The 13,894-nt window shown below is 34.8% G+C and overlaps 1 long non-coding RNA gene across 2 annotated transcripts in view; it reads right to left on the minus strand.

The window, feature by feature from the left end:
- Window positions 1–959: 959 nt before the first annotated feature.
- Window positions 960–13,894, minus strand: part of LOC149790236 (uncharacterized) — a 43,560-nt gene continuing 30,625 nt past the window's right edge. Inside the window, exons 2-6 of one of the 2 annotated variants that reach the window (XR_016423818.1) lie at window positions 8,255–8,370; window positions 7,868–7,909; window positions 6,064–7,185; window positions 3,195–3,293; window positions 960–1,932 (exon numbers count right to left, since the gene is read on the minus strand). This is a non-coding gene — a long non-coding RNA (uncharacterized LOC149790236). Of the gene's footprint in view, window positions 1,933–3,194; window positions 3,294–6,063; window positions 7,186–7,867; window positions 7,910–8,254; window positions 8,784–13,894 lie in introns of those variants that run through there. The other variant, XR_016423819.1, reaches the window with a different exon arrangement.

The raw sequence follows: 13,894 nt of genomic DNA on the forward strand, positions 1-13,894 counted from the left end.
CAGATTAGCAACATTTTGATTTAGGACCAACAAGATCATCTGGTGAATATCTGTGTCAAGTAGTAGCAAAAAAACCCCTGGAGAAATGGAAAATTGACAATAGTTTGTAGCAGTCATGTGGTTTGAAGAACATGCAAGCATTGTATTAGCGATCATGATACATTGTTATATTATGTTTGCATCTGGCACACTCTAGGTTTACGACTATATAATAAATGTTTACTTCAAGTGCATCAACCCTCAATTGCTTTGATGTACATAATGATCCAGCTTGTGGATCCTGCCTACTGTGTAATAGTACATATGGTACATCATATATGTTTGGTTAGACGGAGTAAGGAATGAGTTTGTACTGTATTCGTCATTATCAATGCAGAATGAAAAATAGTAGATGCAAAATGTGTTTACTTAAGAATGAAAAGTAGTTTATTATGTACTTTTCCAGCTGTAAGATGCTTATAATAAAAAGGATATTAAACATTGCTTGGAAACAAATTCGAATGGCCAAAACCGTTTGCTGGTATTTGCATCATAATAGTAGTTACTGAAGCTGAGACTGAAGATGCTAAAGAAAACAACATGATATAGAAGAAAGCAAATTTATATATGTATATAAATAGATTCTGCCAATGTATTTCGATGGATAGCAATAGCATAAAAAGTGGCATGACTCAAGAAGCTGACTGACCTAAAATACACTAATTAGCAGTGTATAATGGACTGAAAGATGGAATTCAGTAATGTATACACCTTTCATATTTGTAGCAGAGAAAAACTATGAGGAAGGAAATTCGCGTTTACTGCATTTTATTATTTCCAATTTTCTTTTGTTGAACAAGTAGCACAACATGAAACATAATGACAATAAAACATTTCTAAATAAAGTTTATTTTGAAAAAAGTATTCAAGTGGGCATTTAGATATCATGCAAAATAGAAAAACAAAACAAAACAATGTGAACAGTTTTAAGTAATGTACATTTTACTGTCATACTTTTGAAGAAGATATCTACAACTGTTACACATGGTACATTTCCAAAACAAATTCTAATTTTTTTCTGTATAAATGCAAGGCATGTATGTACTAAAGCTAAATAAAATATCACAATGATGGCATTAGTGTAACATGCGTATTTACACGACTACATATTTATTACGGTAATATTACAGTTCAAATTTATAACACACTGAGCCTACATATCAATTAAAACAATGATATACACATTATTATTAAGATAATGAAGAAGGCTTATACTTGTTTAAAAAGATAACTCCTCAGGCTTAAGATTGAAATATTTGACGTGACAAATTCAGACCACTCCATGACCATGTTATGAAATCTGATCTTGTGTACATTATACTCTGGCCGATAAAATTGTATTTCCAGTGATAGCTGGTTTACAACTAACCAATGACAATATCCGATAAGCTGTCAATTATGAGAACAATGAAGTCAGCAACCAATCTTTACTTTTTATCGCAAAAGAGTTCAGCAGTTTTCAAAGTAAAACATACCATGTATTTGATTCATCAACTATTACGGATTATTTGGAGAGAAAAAACTGTCTTGCACAAAATGAAATTAAATCTAAGTTTTCGGTCAACAACAATACTTAACTGCTTGCAATAAAGTGATGACGAAACTAATTTAAAAGCATGAACCACTGGTTTTGAGTTTCAGTAGCATAAAAAATGTCAGCTGCCAAATCATACAGTATACTCTTTGACGTATGGACACTGCTTTTTGATGTTGCCACTGACAACTTATACCACAATACACTCAGAAACAAATTATACCTTTAAGTCTGTTACATTAAATCTAACAAAATGCACAAACATATCGCTTGCAGAAACATCCCTGTAAGCATCATTGGTTCTCGTGCACTGGTAATGAATCCAGAAGTCTCCCCAGTGATAACAACCCATCTGAAAACTAACGCGTACACATCAGGATTTATAACATTCAATCCAAAAATACTTAAAAACGTCTTAAAGTCATGTATTGTCTGCAAAATATGTTTTATAATTGAAATAGTAATCTGCAGTAGACACTATCAGAAAATGTGCAGTAAAAATGAAAAGTGATATCAATATTAGTTAATGGAACTGACATATTTTCTTTAAACATCCTGAATTCTGCAAGCACACAGTTAATTAAATCTGAAAATTCCATTGTAATTTACTAGGACGATTCATCCTGCTTAAGTTTCCATTAAATCCTCAAATTTCAAACTTACATAAGATGTTAATAAACTCGTGCCAATCTGTTGATGCAAGAAATCTGGTTAAACAAATATTGATCTCAAGCAGCCAGTATGTTTGAAGCTGAAGTATTCATGTAAGAATGTGAAGTCTTAAAATGATGGAATTAACCTGCTTGCATGACCACTAGAATATCATTAGACACTTTAATGTAATGTTTGTGTAAACCAATGTGCATATGTTTGGTACAAAACATATGCAAATAAATGATATAGAGACAAATCTCATACAAAATATCGTGAAAATTGCACATATTTGAAACATAAGACTAAAGATTAGGGACATTTAATTGTTTACATTTCATTACATGTTGTGGCATGTAATGCCTAATCTTTAATTAACTAAGAATCAACAAATTAGTTCCTTAAAAGAAATTTGAACCTTGGACCACCTCCACCCCATGCCAAATATATAAACAGATATTCCAATTTACCCACTGGACTCTTTTCTTTACCTGGAGGTATTTTACATCCAAAATGTCTACACAATATCTCTAATGGTGCTGTTGAAGATAAATACAGAAAAAGAAAAAGTAAATTGCCTCTACTTTTGCACTGTCTGTGACAAAATTCACAAATATAAAAGTAACCATTTAGCAAATGGGACAAAAGTGTTTCTTGTTTCATGGTAATATATATAACATGCATCATGTCTGTTTTTTAAGAGAACAATTGTGTAATTTTCAATTATTATTATTAACTCGGGGGGGGGGGTACAATAGTATCCAATAAAAATCAAATTATAAAACTTCAACGTTTAATATGTTTTGTAAAAACTCTTAATGCAGCAAGTTAGGGTCATATAAAACACAAACAGATGCAAATGGAATAATTTTATCAAAAAGCATGTCAACTGTTCACAAATGATTTCAGACAGCCAAGATAGATAGAGAGAGAGAGAACTGTAAATAAAATAATGTAATAATGCACATACCTTGATCCTTAGCAATATTTTCTAATATATCCAGGTGTTACTGGCAGATGTCATTAAGTTGTAATAGAAGTAACAGTTCCTCCTGTTTGAGGAGCTCTTCTGCAAACAGCAAAAGTCAAAAAAAAATAAAAATGAAGCATTACGATATCACTACTACCATTCAACCAATTGAAACCCAAGATCTTAATCAAGTAGGTTACAGAGTATCTTGATCTGGCAACCTTTTAATTTGATAGTAAACAGTATTCCTTTAGACAAGCATTTCTTGTGTGGTGGTTATAGTGAAATAATGATTGCTAATGATATGTTAAAATATAATTCCTGCTATTTTATTGAATTAATTTTGATACAATTTATGACATCATAAGTATATTTTCTTCAGGCTAGATGAATAGTGAGATGCGTGTGAAATAGGTGGTTTCACCTCCAATGACGTGGTCCCATGCAATCTAAATGTTACATCTATGGATATCAAAATAGTTAGGATATATATTTAAATCGTGGTTGAATAATGAAAACAATTATAAACAAATTGAAACAAAATCCAGATGACACTATGCAAGGGTACTATCATTCAAGCTACAATGCCAAAAATGATGTGTGGTTTTGTTTTAGGGTGTTTAACGCCATATCTCAGCAAAAGAACCACAGTAAGCATCGACCCATGGGTAGCTACTTGCAGCTTTCTCTCATAACCACATTGCGAGAATGTAGGACTAGAACATGCTGCAATATTTTTAAATGTGCTCAGATCAAAGCTAAATATGTGGATTATTACCTTTAAAACAAGAGTTGCTCTCAGGTTATTTGCTATGTTGGAGTGTAACAACCTCCCAGTTTGTCACAGAATTAGGCAACAACAAAAAAAAAACATAACTTGGTTTTGCCTTAGACTTATTCGACTATTTCTCGTTGTACATGCGTACAACGTTATCTAGGGTGAATACGTGTTTTTACAGGTAAGCGACTGTATTAACATGTACCTCGCCAGAAATTGCTTGTGAGGAAGTAACATTACTAACATGATATGTGCGGGTATTTTACCCTTACTTTTGCTCACTCTCCTATGGATTTAAGTAAGATCAATTTCTAAAACCGACACTGGTCGATTTGGATCACGTCAAGAACTGCACGCTCTCCATTGTTCTCCAGCCATAGGGGTAAGTGTTAAATTTACATTTTTCATTTGATATGCGAAGCTTATTCGGTTTGTAATGTCTTATCGCTTAATAATGCATTTTATTACAACGAAGATTTTAACTTTGAATTACAGGTCACTATTAGAGGTTAAAGTAATATCATATATCTAGTGATTATACAGAAACTATTATTATGACCAATTTGGTTTTATTGTAGCTGATTGTGTCTGTTGCTGTAATTGTGTCTGTCACTGTGGTTGTGACTGTGAATATGACTAGAGCTGTCTGAAGCTGTCTGAAGCTGTCTAAAGTTGTTTAGAGCTGTCTGGAGTTTCCAGAGTATTTAAGGCTACGTGCTGTAAATACGCATGTATGTATGTACGTATGTCTGTGCCACGGACGTAGACGTAGCAAATTAAAAAGGGTGTTGTATGCTGTCTGTACGTGTGTATACGTATGAATGTACATGTGGTGGATCCATAAAGGGTGCGAGCGGCCGATAAGAGTGTGAGCCAACCCAAGGAATCTTGCGAATGTACAAGGGGTCTGGAAGCATACGTTTGGATCAATTGTTGTTCCATTTGCATTTTTATGTTCATAAGATTATTTTGAATCTTCGTTGTGTTCATAAGATTATTTTGAATCTTAGTTGTGTTAATAAGATTATTTTGAATCTTAATAGAGTTCAAATTCGAGATTATGTGAATCTCTCTTATAGTGTAAAATACTGTTTCAAGCGTATATGCAGTCCATGAGGTTTCTTGGATATTTACTTCATATTGCTTTAATATTTTGGTTTATTTTCAATGTGTGAATGTTGTGTAGAGTGATTTGAGTCAATCGCATGTTGAGAGCGTGAGAGAATCATTGTATTTTTACATTATATATTTTTCTTTATTAATTCATTTCATAAATGCCCATCTTTCTCACATTGTGTTTGTCTTATTCATTTAGTCCAAAAACCCACTCGTTTTCTATTCTGCGACACAGTTTAGCCCCAAAGTCAAACATAAATTAGTGGGGCTATTAACCTAGAAGGACCTAAAATGAAAATTACAAAAGCTAAGATTATCTTTTACTATTTTCACAATGATAATACGGATCTACACAACTGAGGTTTCATATAAAATGAACACAAGTTTATGATACAAAAGAAACATTCTAAATTAGCTTTTAATACTAATGACTTTTGTCGTTACATCTTTAAGCAGACACATTGTTAACCAAGCAGCAAAAATTCCAAATCAATAAAGGCCTCCAAGTGGATTTCAAAACTTTTAAACTCACTATAATACCTTAACCACTATGAAAATACAATACTGGAACAACCTGCAACTTTAACATATACATATCCATATGCCAAGTAGTTTCGTCAAGCAGGTGCCCTGTATTAATCACTTCATTGAATAACTTCCATTAGTGTTTTCACGCAGTGTCAGGTTCTGCCCTTTTTCTCAACATGTTCTATTTCAACAAATATTGGTCTATATTCTGTTTATGGCATGATATTCAAAAGCCATTTTCTGTTTGTGGCATAATATTCATTGATAAATGCATTATTGGCTCTCCTAAATGGTAATATGTTAATATGGTATTCATCAGTATAACTTGGTCTTCAATTGCTTAGCAGGTTGAGTTTCAATGCAATGACTTGTGTAATAGCTGGTGAAACTTACAGAAATAAAAAATGCTATCTTTGTTCAATTATAGAATTCACTATAATAGCTTACTTTCAAGTGAACAAAAGGCCTGTAAGTGATTCACCAATTTCCCGCAAAAGATTAAGGACAGTCATCCGCATGACACTATCAGAAATAACCTGAAATACCAATATTTGATGCACATAAACAATTCCAACAACAAAAATTTCTAATTCAATTTTTTTCCCCATTAATTGCCATGATGACATAAAAGTCTAACACGATCCTGTACATTTATATCCATTCACTCACATATGCAACTTGAATGTTCTACCTAAAACGGTTTTTGAGCCAACAATGAATCGTAAAATCAAACAATACAATATTTTAAAATGTGTAAAAGAAACTGAAATGCTGCAATAATAGCCTGAATAATCATCGTTTGTACATATGCATACCATTATACAAGCAAAACTATGTTTCCCTCTGCCACGTGGAATTCGTGCAATTATGCCAAGAAACCAGTAATAATGCAAAGAAGTACATAAGAAGTGAGATGTAAATACCACTGCTACAAGCAATACCATTATAAAAGAAATGTTTTGAGAAGACATTCCTGAGGTTTACTGCCCTATGAATATGCAATAAGAAGAAACCTTTGCAAATCACAGGCAAAGAAGTTACTACTAAAATCAAGTGCCATAGACCCATATTGAGTAGTCCTATAATGGACTCGGCTGCTACTTCAACCTGTTGATAAAATGAATGTAAATAATTACAGAAAAGCAATTAACTACAGAATATTGTCTCTCTAACAATTCAGAACATAGTTACTGCAGTAATGATTTATTCAAAGCTATAAATGTCAAAAAACTAAGGTTGATTTCTGCAGAATAAAATGCATGATGGAACTTTATTAGGAATTTAATGTATAGAGCAAAACGGAAATGTGATGATGCAGCAAGGATGTTCCACTACAGATCTTGCTGTGAGGGCAAACAGACAGGAGGTAACACTGTCATGCAAATTAAAACATACAAATTAAAATGAAAAACACATTTAAATAGGAACAGCATGTTTCTTCTAGAAAATCAGGTAAGAAATATAATTGGATACTTTACATTACAAATAGCTTGAATCTGCTACGTTAAGCTGGTGTTTTATATTGACCATCAGGAACAAAACAGAGCATGGTATGTACTGATATTCATTCTGTAAAGACAAAAATGTACACATTATTAAAAAATTGACTCGTATATGTATATTGAATAAATACACCAAGTGAATATAAATAAACAATTAAACAAGCAACACACCCGATCAACTGCTTTTAAGATGTGGATGTTAATTTGAAAACATTTGTGCCAATAGTCAAGTTTTTAATGGCACCAAGTTGCATCGAATCTACAGAGAATATATTGATCTTCTGGTGTTCTGTTTTCATTAGTTTCATGATGTAACTGTTAAAATAAATTAGAACATGTAATGGGTTTATATACTAATAGTTAAGAAACCAAGAATGAATCATAAAACAATACATCTAAAACACTTAGCATGAACACAAGCATAATATTACAAGATTTCCCACACCAACATGTACATCCGAAACACAATCATATTCATACAACATTTACATGACCAACACGCACTTCCTGAACACAAGCGTACTATTACATTTTAAGTGTCATGTACATCTTAAACAAAAGCAAAGTATTACAACATTTTCAACAACAAACATGGACATCATGAAAAATAAGCAAATGATTACAACAATTCCAACACTGAGGTGTATATCCAATATTACAACATTCAAGAAAGCTTTATCAGTCATGCATCACAAATGCAGAAAAGATGAAGAATATAGAAATTTGCAATATAAACACAGCAAACTGACCCTTGTATCCCTGTGAAGACAGTATATGTAGACATAAATGATCTGAAATGAAATAATTACATTCACGCGGCAACATGAAGCACATATATACATCATAACACTTGTCTCCAATATACATAATTCATGAAAAATATCGAAAGCTCAAAAGCAATTATCAATATTTGTATGTAAGAAACTGCTTATCAATATCATTAAATGTTCTACAATTTATGTTACAAGACTTAGGAGAAGAACGAAAATGCACATACCAGTGAAATGTATGCAGGATTAATAAAACATCATTTCATCATGGTGACCACATGGATCAGGATAAAAAACATACATTTAAGATCTCTGTCATACATATTTGCATATGGCAAATGAATAAAGTCAGTGCAACATACTCACCTCATCTGGAACGTGGTCTTTTGTGACTAATATTGTTTTGGTGAAAGGTTTCATCTTCACATATAAGTAGACCAAACTATTATGTTTGACACGTTTCTGCCATACATCAAGAGCGACTGCAACAATAATAAAAACGGATAAGCAATTCAGGTGATAAAATATTCATTCCCAAAAAATTATATTTCTGTTAATGGCAAGATGCATTTTTAAATATAAATATAAGCATTCATGTGCATACAAATCATAATGATTACATTTTCCAAAGGCAGTGCTAAACAAATATGATAGCCCGGCTATTGGGGCCCCTAATTTTACATCCGTTTTGTCCATTCTTCTAAAAAAGGTGCCCATTGGGCTTGTACAAAAATAATCAAGTTTCTCAGAGATCACTTTGATTCCCCTGATGAAATGCGGAAATGTGTTTTCAGTGAAATATGATTAAAATAAGATCGCTACTGTTCTATTTGAAGTGTAGATCTGATTTTAAACAAATTGTTACACGGCATGTCATACTAAACCACGATTTGTAATTCCAAACACCCTAACACAATCATAGTTCAAAGAAAACAATTTTTAGTAATCTTTAAAACTAGAAGAAGAAACAAAGCTACCACTATTAGTATATGCCCATTACATGTGGCATATCTAAACAGTAAACAGTCATAATTGGAGATGATGTAAAACTATCCATCGGGCGGTTTAAACTGCAGTAATTAAAATGCAACGAGGTCAGGTTATAAACCACCATGTCACATATTACTTATGTGGCTGACGAAAGCTTGTGAAATGTGTTTGACCACTGCAGTGGGGACGCCAATTGTGTTATCTGCATAGATATGATCATTGCTCAGGTCATGAAACATGCAACAGCACAATAAGTAAATCAACGAGATGTTAGATGCATGTAGTACAACGAAAGGTATTGTGTATCACTGCTTTGAATGAAAATGTTTAAGCCATATGTTTCGAAGGTTTTTGACAATAGTGTGAATAGAGGCAATGATTGTTAAAAAAAATTTGATTTTACTGCATATTTTAAAGGCAAAGCACGGTCATTTCAACTGACAGAATAGTATTCAATCATGATTCATATATGAAGTTGATTTAAAAAGCAATTAGTTATCAATAGTATCAGCAAAGCCCAACAAATATAAATTTAAGAACTCGCAGATGGAGTTTTATCTTGTGAAACACGCTAGCCAAATAAAAGTACGGCAGCGGAGTGGCGATAAATTCTTTGCACATACTGTGAATAACATATTGACATATGTCAACTTGGTTCTGACCACGATTGTCTAAGAGAAACCAGCAGAGAAGTTTAAACTCCAGGACAATGCAGTCTCTGGTGAGTGTAGTTGTGAACACCTGCATAACCTTCAAACTCACTATCTAATTGTAGCAATGACAATTTTGTGTTGCAAATAATATGAAAAAGGGGAAATATTGGGCATCTGGAAGCTTTAGTTCGGGCTTGTGGAACTTAGGTCAGGGGTTTTGTTTTATATTAATTCACCAGCCCTGTGGTTGTGTCCAATTTGTGTTCTTCTTTGAGGACTGCAGGGTTCATCATGGTCAATTTTTAATCTCCTTTTCCCCTACAAAAATGTACAAGAAGTGTCAATGAGTAATCAGCTAATGATATGCATATTTGTCATTAATAACTTCGGACTGAGATAAAAAGTGCTTTCTTACGGCCACAAAGAATACCAATGGCACATATAAAACACATATGTGCTGTGCACGTCTGGGCTTTCCCTCTTTTCTTTGCTCTCCACACAAATTTATTCTAGGATTCTGAAACACGTATCCTTATGCTCACCATAAATTCCATTTCTCCTGATTAATGGTGTTGGGAAGACAAGCATGCCATAACTGTACATGGATAAGTTAGCATATGACAATGCAAGATGCTCTGCAGTTTGACTTGCAACATCTACGAACATATATTAAAAAGCCTGATATTTGATTTACCAGACTATTTGCACTGTAAGAACTACTACTAGCACGATACAACAATATGAATGTTTATTCACTGTTAAACTTGGTTAGCAGTAATCTTTGTACTGGGCTTTGACAATAACCAGCGAAAAACATCCGCACCCATCCCACATTAAAAATATATGAAACTGTCAACGTACTGATTAAAAAATAATCAGTTCCCCTTGATATATTATATCTTTGTCATGCCATGTGCAACGTAATCAAGTTTCTAAACATTTTATCAAGACAACTTAATTACAACCATCATTTAAAACATCATTTTCATGATATCTTATATCTGTAAAGTAACTGTGCATGGTGGAAATATTTATGATAACTAACCATTTCGTTGACTGGGCATGTACAGCCGACCCAAATAAAAATTGTCCACCACAGTAGGACTACTGGCAAACGCACTCATGTGATCTGGTACTGAAATAAAATTACCATCATTTTTTAAAATGGTGTCAGAAGTGGGATTATTGGATTAGGCGGAGCATTATTGGATTAGACGGGGTAGGGACGTTAGTTTGCATAGGTCTTGACTCCGGTAAGATTTTTAAGTTATCTGTTTCAGATTGTGACCTTTATGACAAGAGAGAATTCAGGCGGGTGAGTGAATACCTCACTCATATTCCGTTTTATATGCCATTTGTTTATTTTATATACATATATACATATTGCATATATTTAAATATCACGTTGTCACTCAAAGATCTAACGGAGTTGGGCAAATCGTTTGAGTATGAGGGGGAGGCCCATAGATTATTCGTTCAGGAGGAGCAGTCCATGCTGTCTGTCTTTGTGTCCGAACTTTACTGTCTGTGATGTGATGTGATGGAGCTGATGAGAAAGCCAGTGACTGTCCGTGTTTGTTGGCCACTGTAGAGCTGTTGATGTTTGTGTTGTCAGCTGTGAAGCTGTGTTAGAAGGGGATGGTTTGGGTGTCGAGTGGTGGTTCTTTGTGACTTGATATGTACCTAGTGTGCTGCTGTCGGTGGTGACGTTAGGTTCATAGGGAGATTGTGGTTATCTCGTGTAGAGGAACCAGGGCTCCGGAACCAACGGGCTTGCAGGGTCCAAGGGATCCATGGGTAGGCTGGGAGTGGCGGGCCATGCGTGGTGGCTCCTTTACCATTCGACAGTGGTGGGACTGAAGGTACCATGTGAGTGTCATTTGGACACCAGGTTATCTCCCACCGTTTGGGTTACATATCATGATCACTAATCGAGCATATAAAACCACCATCATTGCTATAAAACCTGAAATACTATCATTATAGCTATCTGAGCTAACGTCATTATCGCTATTTGAGCGAACGTTTGTTCTGTTATTGTTAACGTCATTATCGATGTTTGAGCGAAAGTCTGTTACCTGTGTGCGAAAATTGTTGATAGGCACGAATAACGTAGATATTTTCGTCGACGATATCTTTGTATATGCGCATACCTGGGAAGAGCATGTTAGTTTATTAGTCGATCTGTTCGACAGACTCTGCAAGGCAAATCTCACAGCAAGACCCTCCAAGTGTAGTATAGCATATTCTAACTTGGAATGCTTGGGCCATGTAGTAAGTGGGTCAGGGCAAGTAAAACCATACCCTGGCAAAATTGAAGCTATTAAAGACGCTCCTAGGCCAGAAACCAAGAAACAGATACGATCGTTTCTTGGGTTGATAGGATTTTATAGGAAGTTCGTTGCAAATGTCGCCGCTATAGCTAGTCCATTGACGGATTTAACTAGGATGGGGCAGCCCAATAAAGTTTCTTGGGGTTCATGCCAGGAAAGAGCTTTTAACGCTCTTAAGGGAAGATTGGTCAGTGCGCTAATCCTAAAGTTGCCAAAATTAAATAAAGCGTTCATATTGAGAACTGATGCTTCCGACATGGGATCAGGAGCAATTGTGCTACAAGAGCAAGAGGGGGTAACATTACCCATAGCTTATGCTAGTAGGACATTGCTGCCTAAGAATCAAAATTACTCCGTGATCAAAAAGAAGTGTTTGGCACTGGTGTGGGGTATAGGTAAATTCCACACGTACCTTTTCGGAAGGGAATTTGTCCTTGAAACGGACCATCAGCCTCTCATATATTTGAACAAAGCAAAAGTTGCCAACGCAAGATTGATGCGCTGGGCATTGAATCTGCAGCCATATCGTTTCCGGATCGAAGCAATCAAAGGGTCGGAAAACGTAGGGGCCGATTACTTAAACAGAGTCTGATTTGCATTTTTTTTTCTTCAAATGTAAGTACGTTTCAGTTTATATTTTTGACACAATTCCGTGTTTTTCTAAAAGTGTTTCCACGTTTTGTAAGGGGGAGGTATTGTCACGAAATTGTGTACGAGTTATATTAATATGTATATGTTGTCAAAAATGTACTCGGGTTTCGTTGCCGCGTACAGCGTCACCCGAGGGTGGTATATTTTTTCGGCTCTAGTTATTTCGAAATCCTCAGCGAAAATCAGACCATGCTGCACGAGCAAATTGCCTGCAGCGGGAAATCTAAGTACCTAGCTGCGCATATCTGTCACAGCTAGTGTACATATATAGCAAATTCCCTATAACCAAATTACATTACGCCGATTCTTGTCAGAAAGCGTACCCCTTTACGGAAGCAAATCTCCAGCTGTAGAGCTACTTTATGCAATGCCTTGTATATGGTTTGATGTGGAGTCACCAGCTGTAGAGCTGCCTTATACATGCTTGCCATGCCTCATACATCGTATGATGTGGAGTCACAGAAATCTGTGTGGTTTCGTGTGACGTATACGCTGTGTTATGGTGACGTTGGATTGGAAGTGTGGACTGGTTTTCTCGATGCGAGGGATCAGGGGTTCGCGACCATCAGGTCTGTGATGTGAGTGCTCTCGAGGGATCCTTCAACAGACTGAGAGGGGCGGACCATGTGTGGGCGCTTCTCTGACCATTGACTAGAGCGCGTGGAACCGGAGTTACATATTGGACGTCAAATGGGCGCCACGATAGTTATATATAGTGTTCCATGTTATTTCCACTACTGCTATCTCAGTAAATTTTCATTCCTATTGCAATATCGTTATATGAACTATCGATAGGTTCATAATTTCATACATTCCTATTGCAATATCGTTATGTGAAGGATCAATTGTTTCACAATTTCATTCATTCCTATCGTTATATGAACAATTGATAGGTTCATAATTTCATTCATTCCTATTGCAATATCGTTATGTGAACGATCGGTAGGTTCATAATTTCATTTATTCTTATTTCAATATCGGTTTACGATCGATAGGTTCATAATTTTATTCATTCCTATTTCAATATCGGTTTACGATAGGTTCATAATTACATGCATTTCAAAATCGTTATTTGAACGATACTTTCAAATTTACATTCTTCTTAATATCGTTATTTGAACGATACATTCAAATTCACATGCATTTCAATATCGTTGTATGAACGATACTTTCAAGACTTTGTTTATATTTGGGTGTAGATCATATACTTTTATTTTGTTGATCGGTGATAGGACTTAATTCACGTTTGTTTGAAATTCCATTTGTTAAATTCATGTTTGAGGTTTATCTCGTTGAGTTAATTGTTGTTGATAGTTCCATGTTAGGAACTTCATAGTTTTCCTTATCTTTTTGTTTATAATGTTGTCAGATTTGTTAAT

This window comes from Sinohyriopsis cumingii, chromosome 10, assembly GCF_028554795.1.
Source record: "Sinohyriopsis cumingii isolate HCF-2022 chromosome 10, ASM2855479v2, whole genome shotgun sequence".
In the NCBI taxonomy this organism is placed as follows: Eukaryota; Metazoa; Mollusca; class Bivalvia; order Unionida; family Unionidae; genus Sinohyriopsis; species Sinohyriopsis cumingii.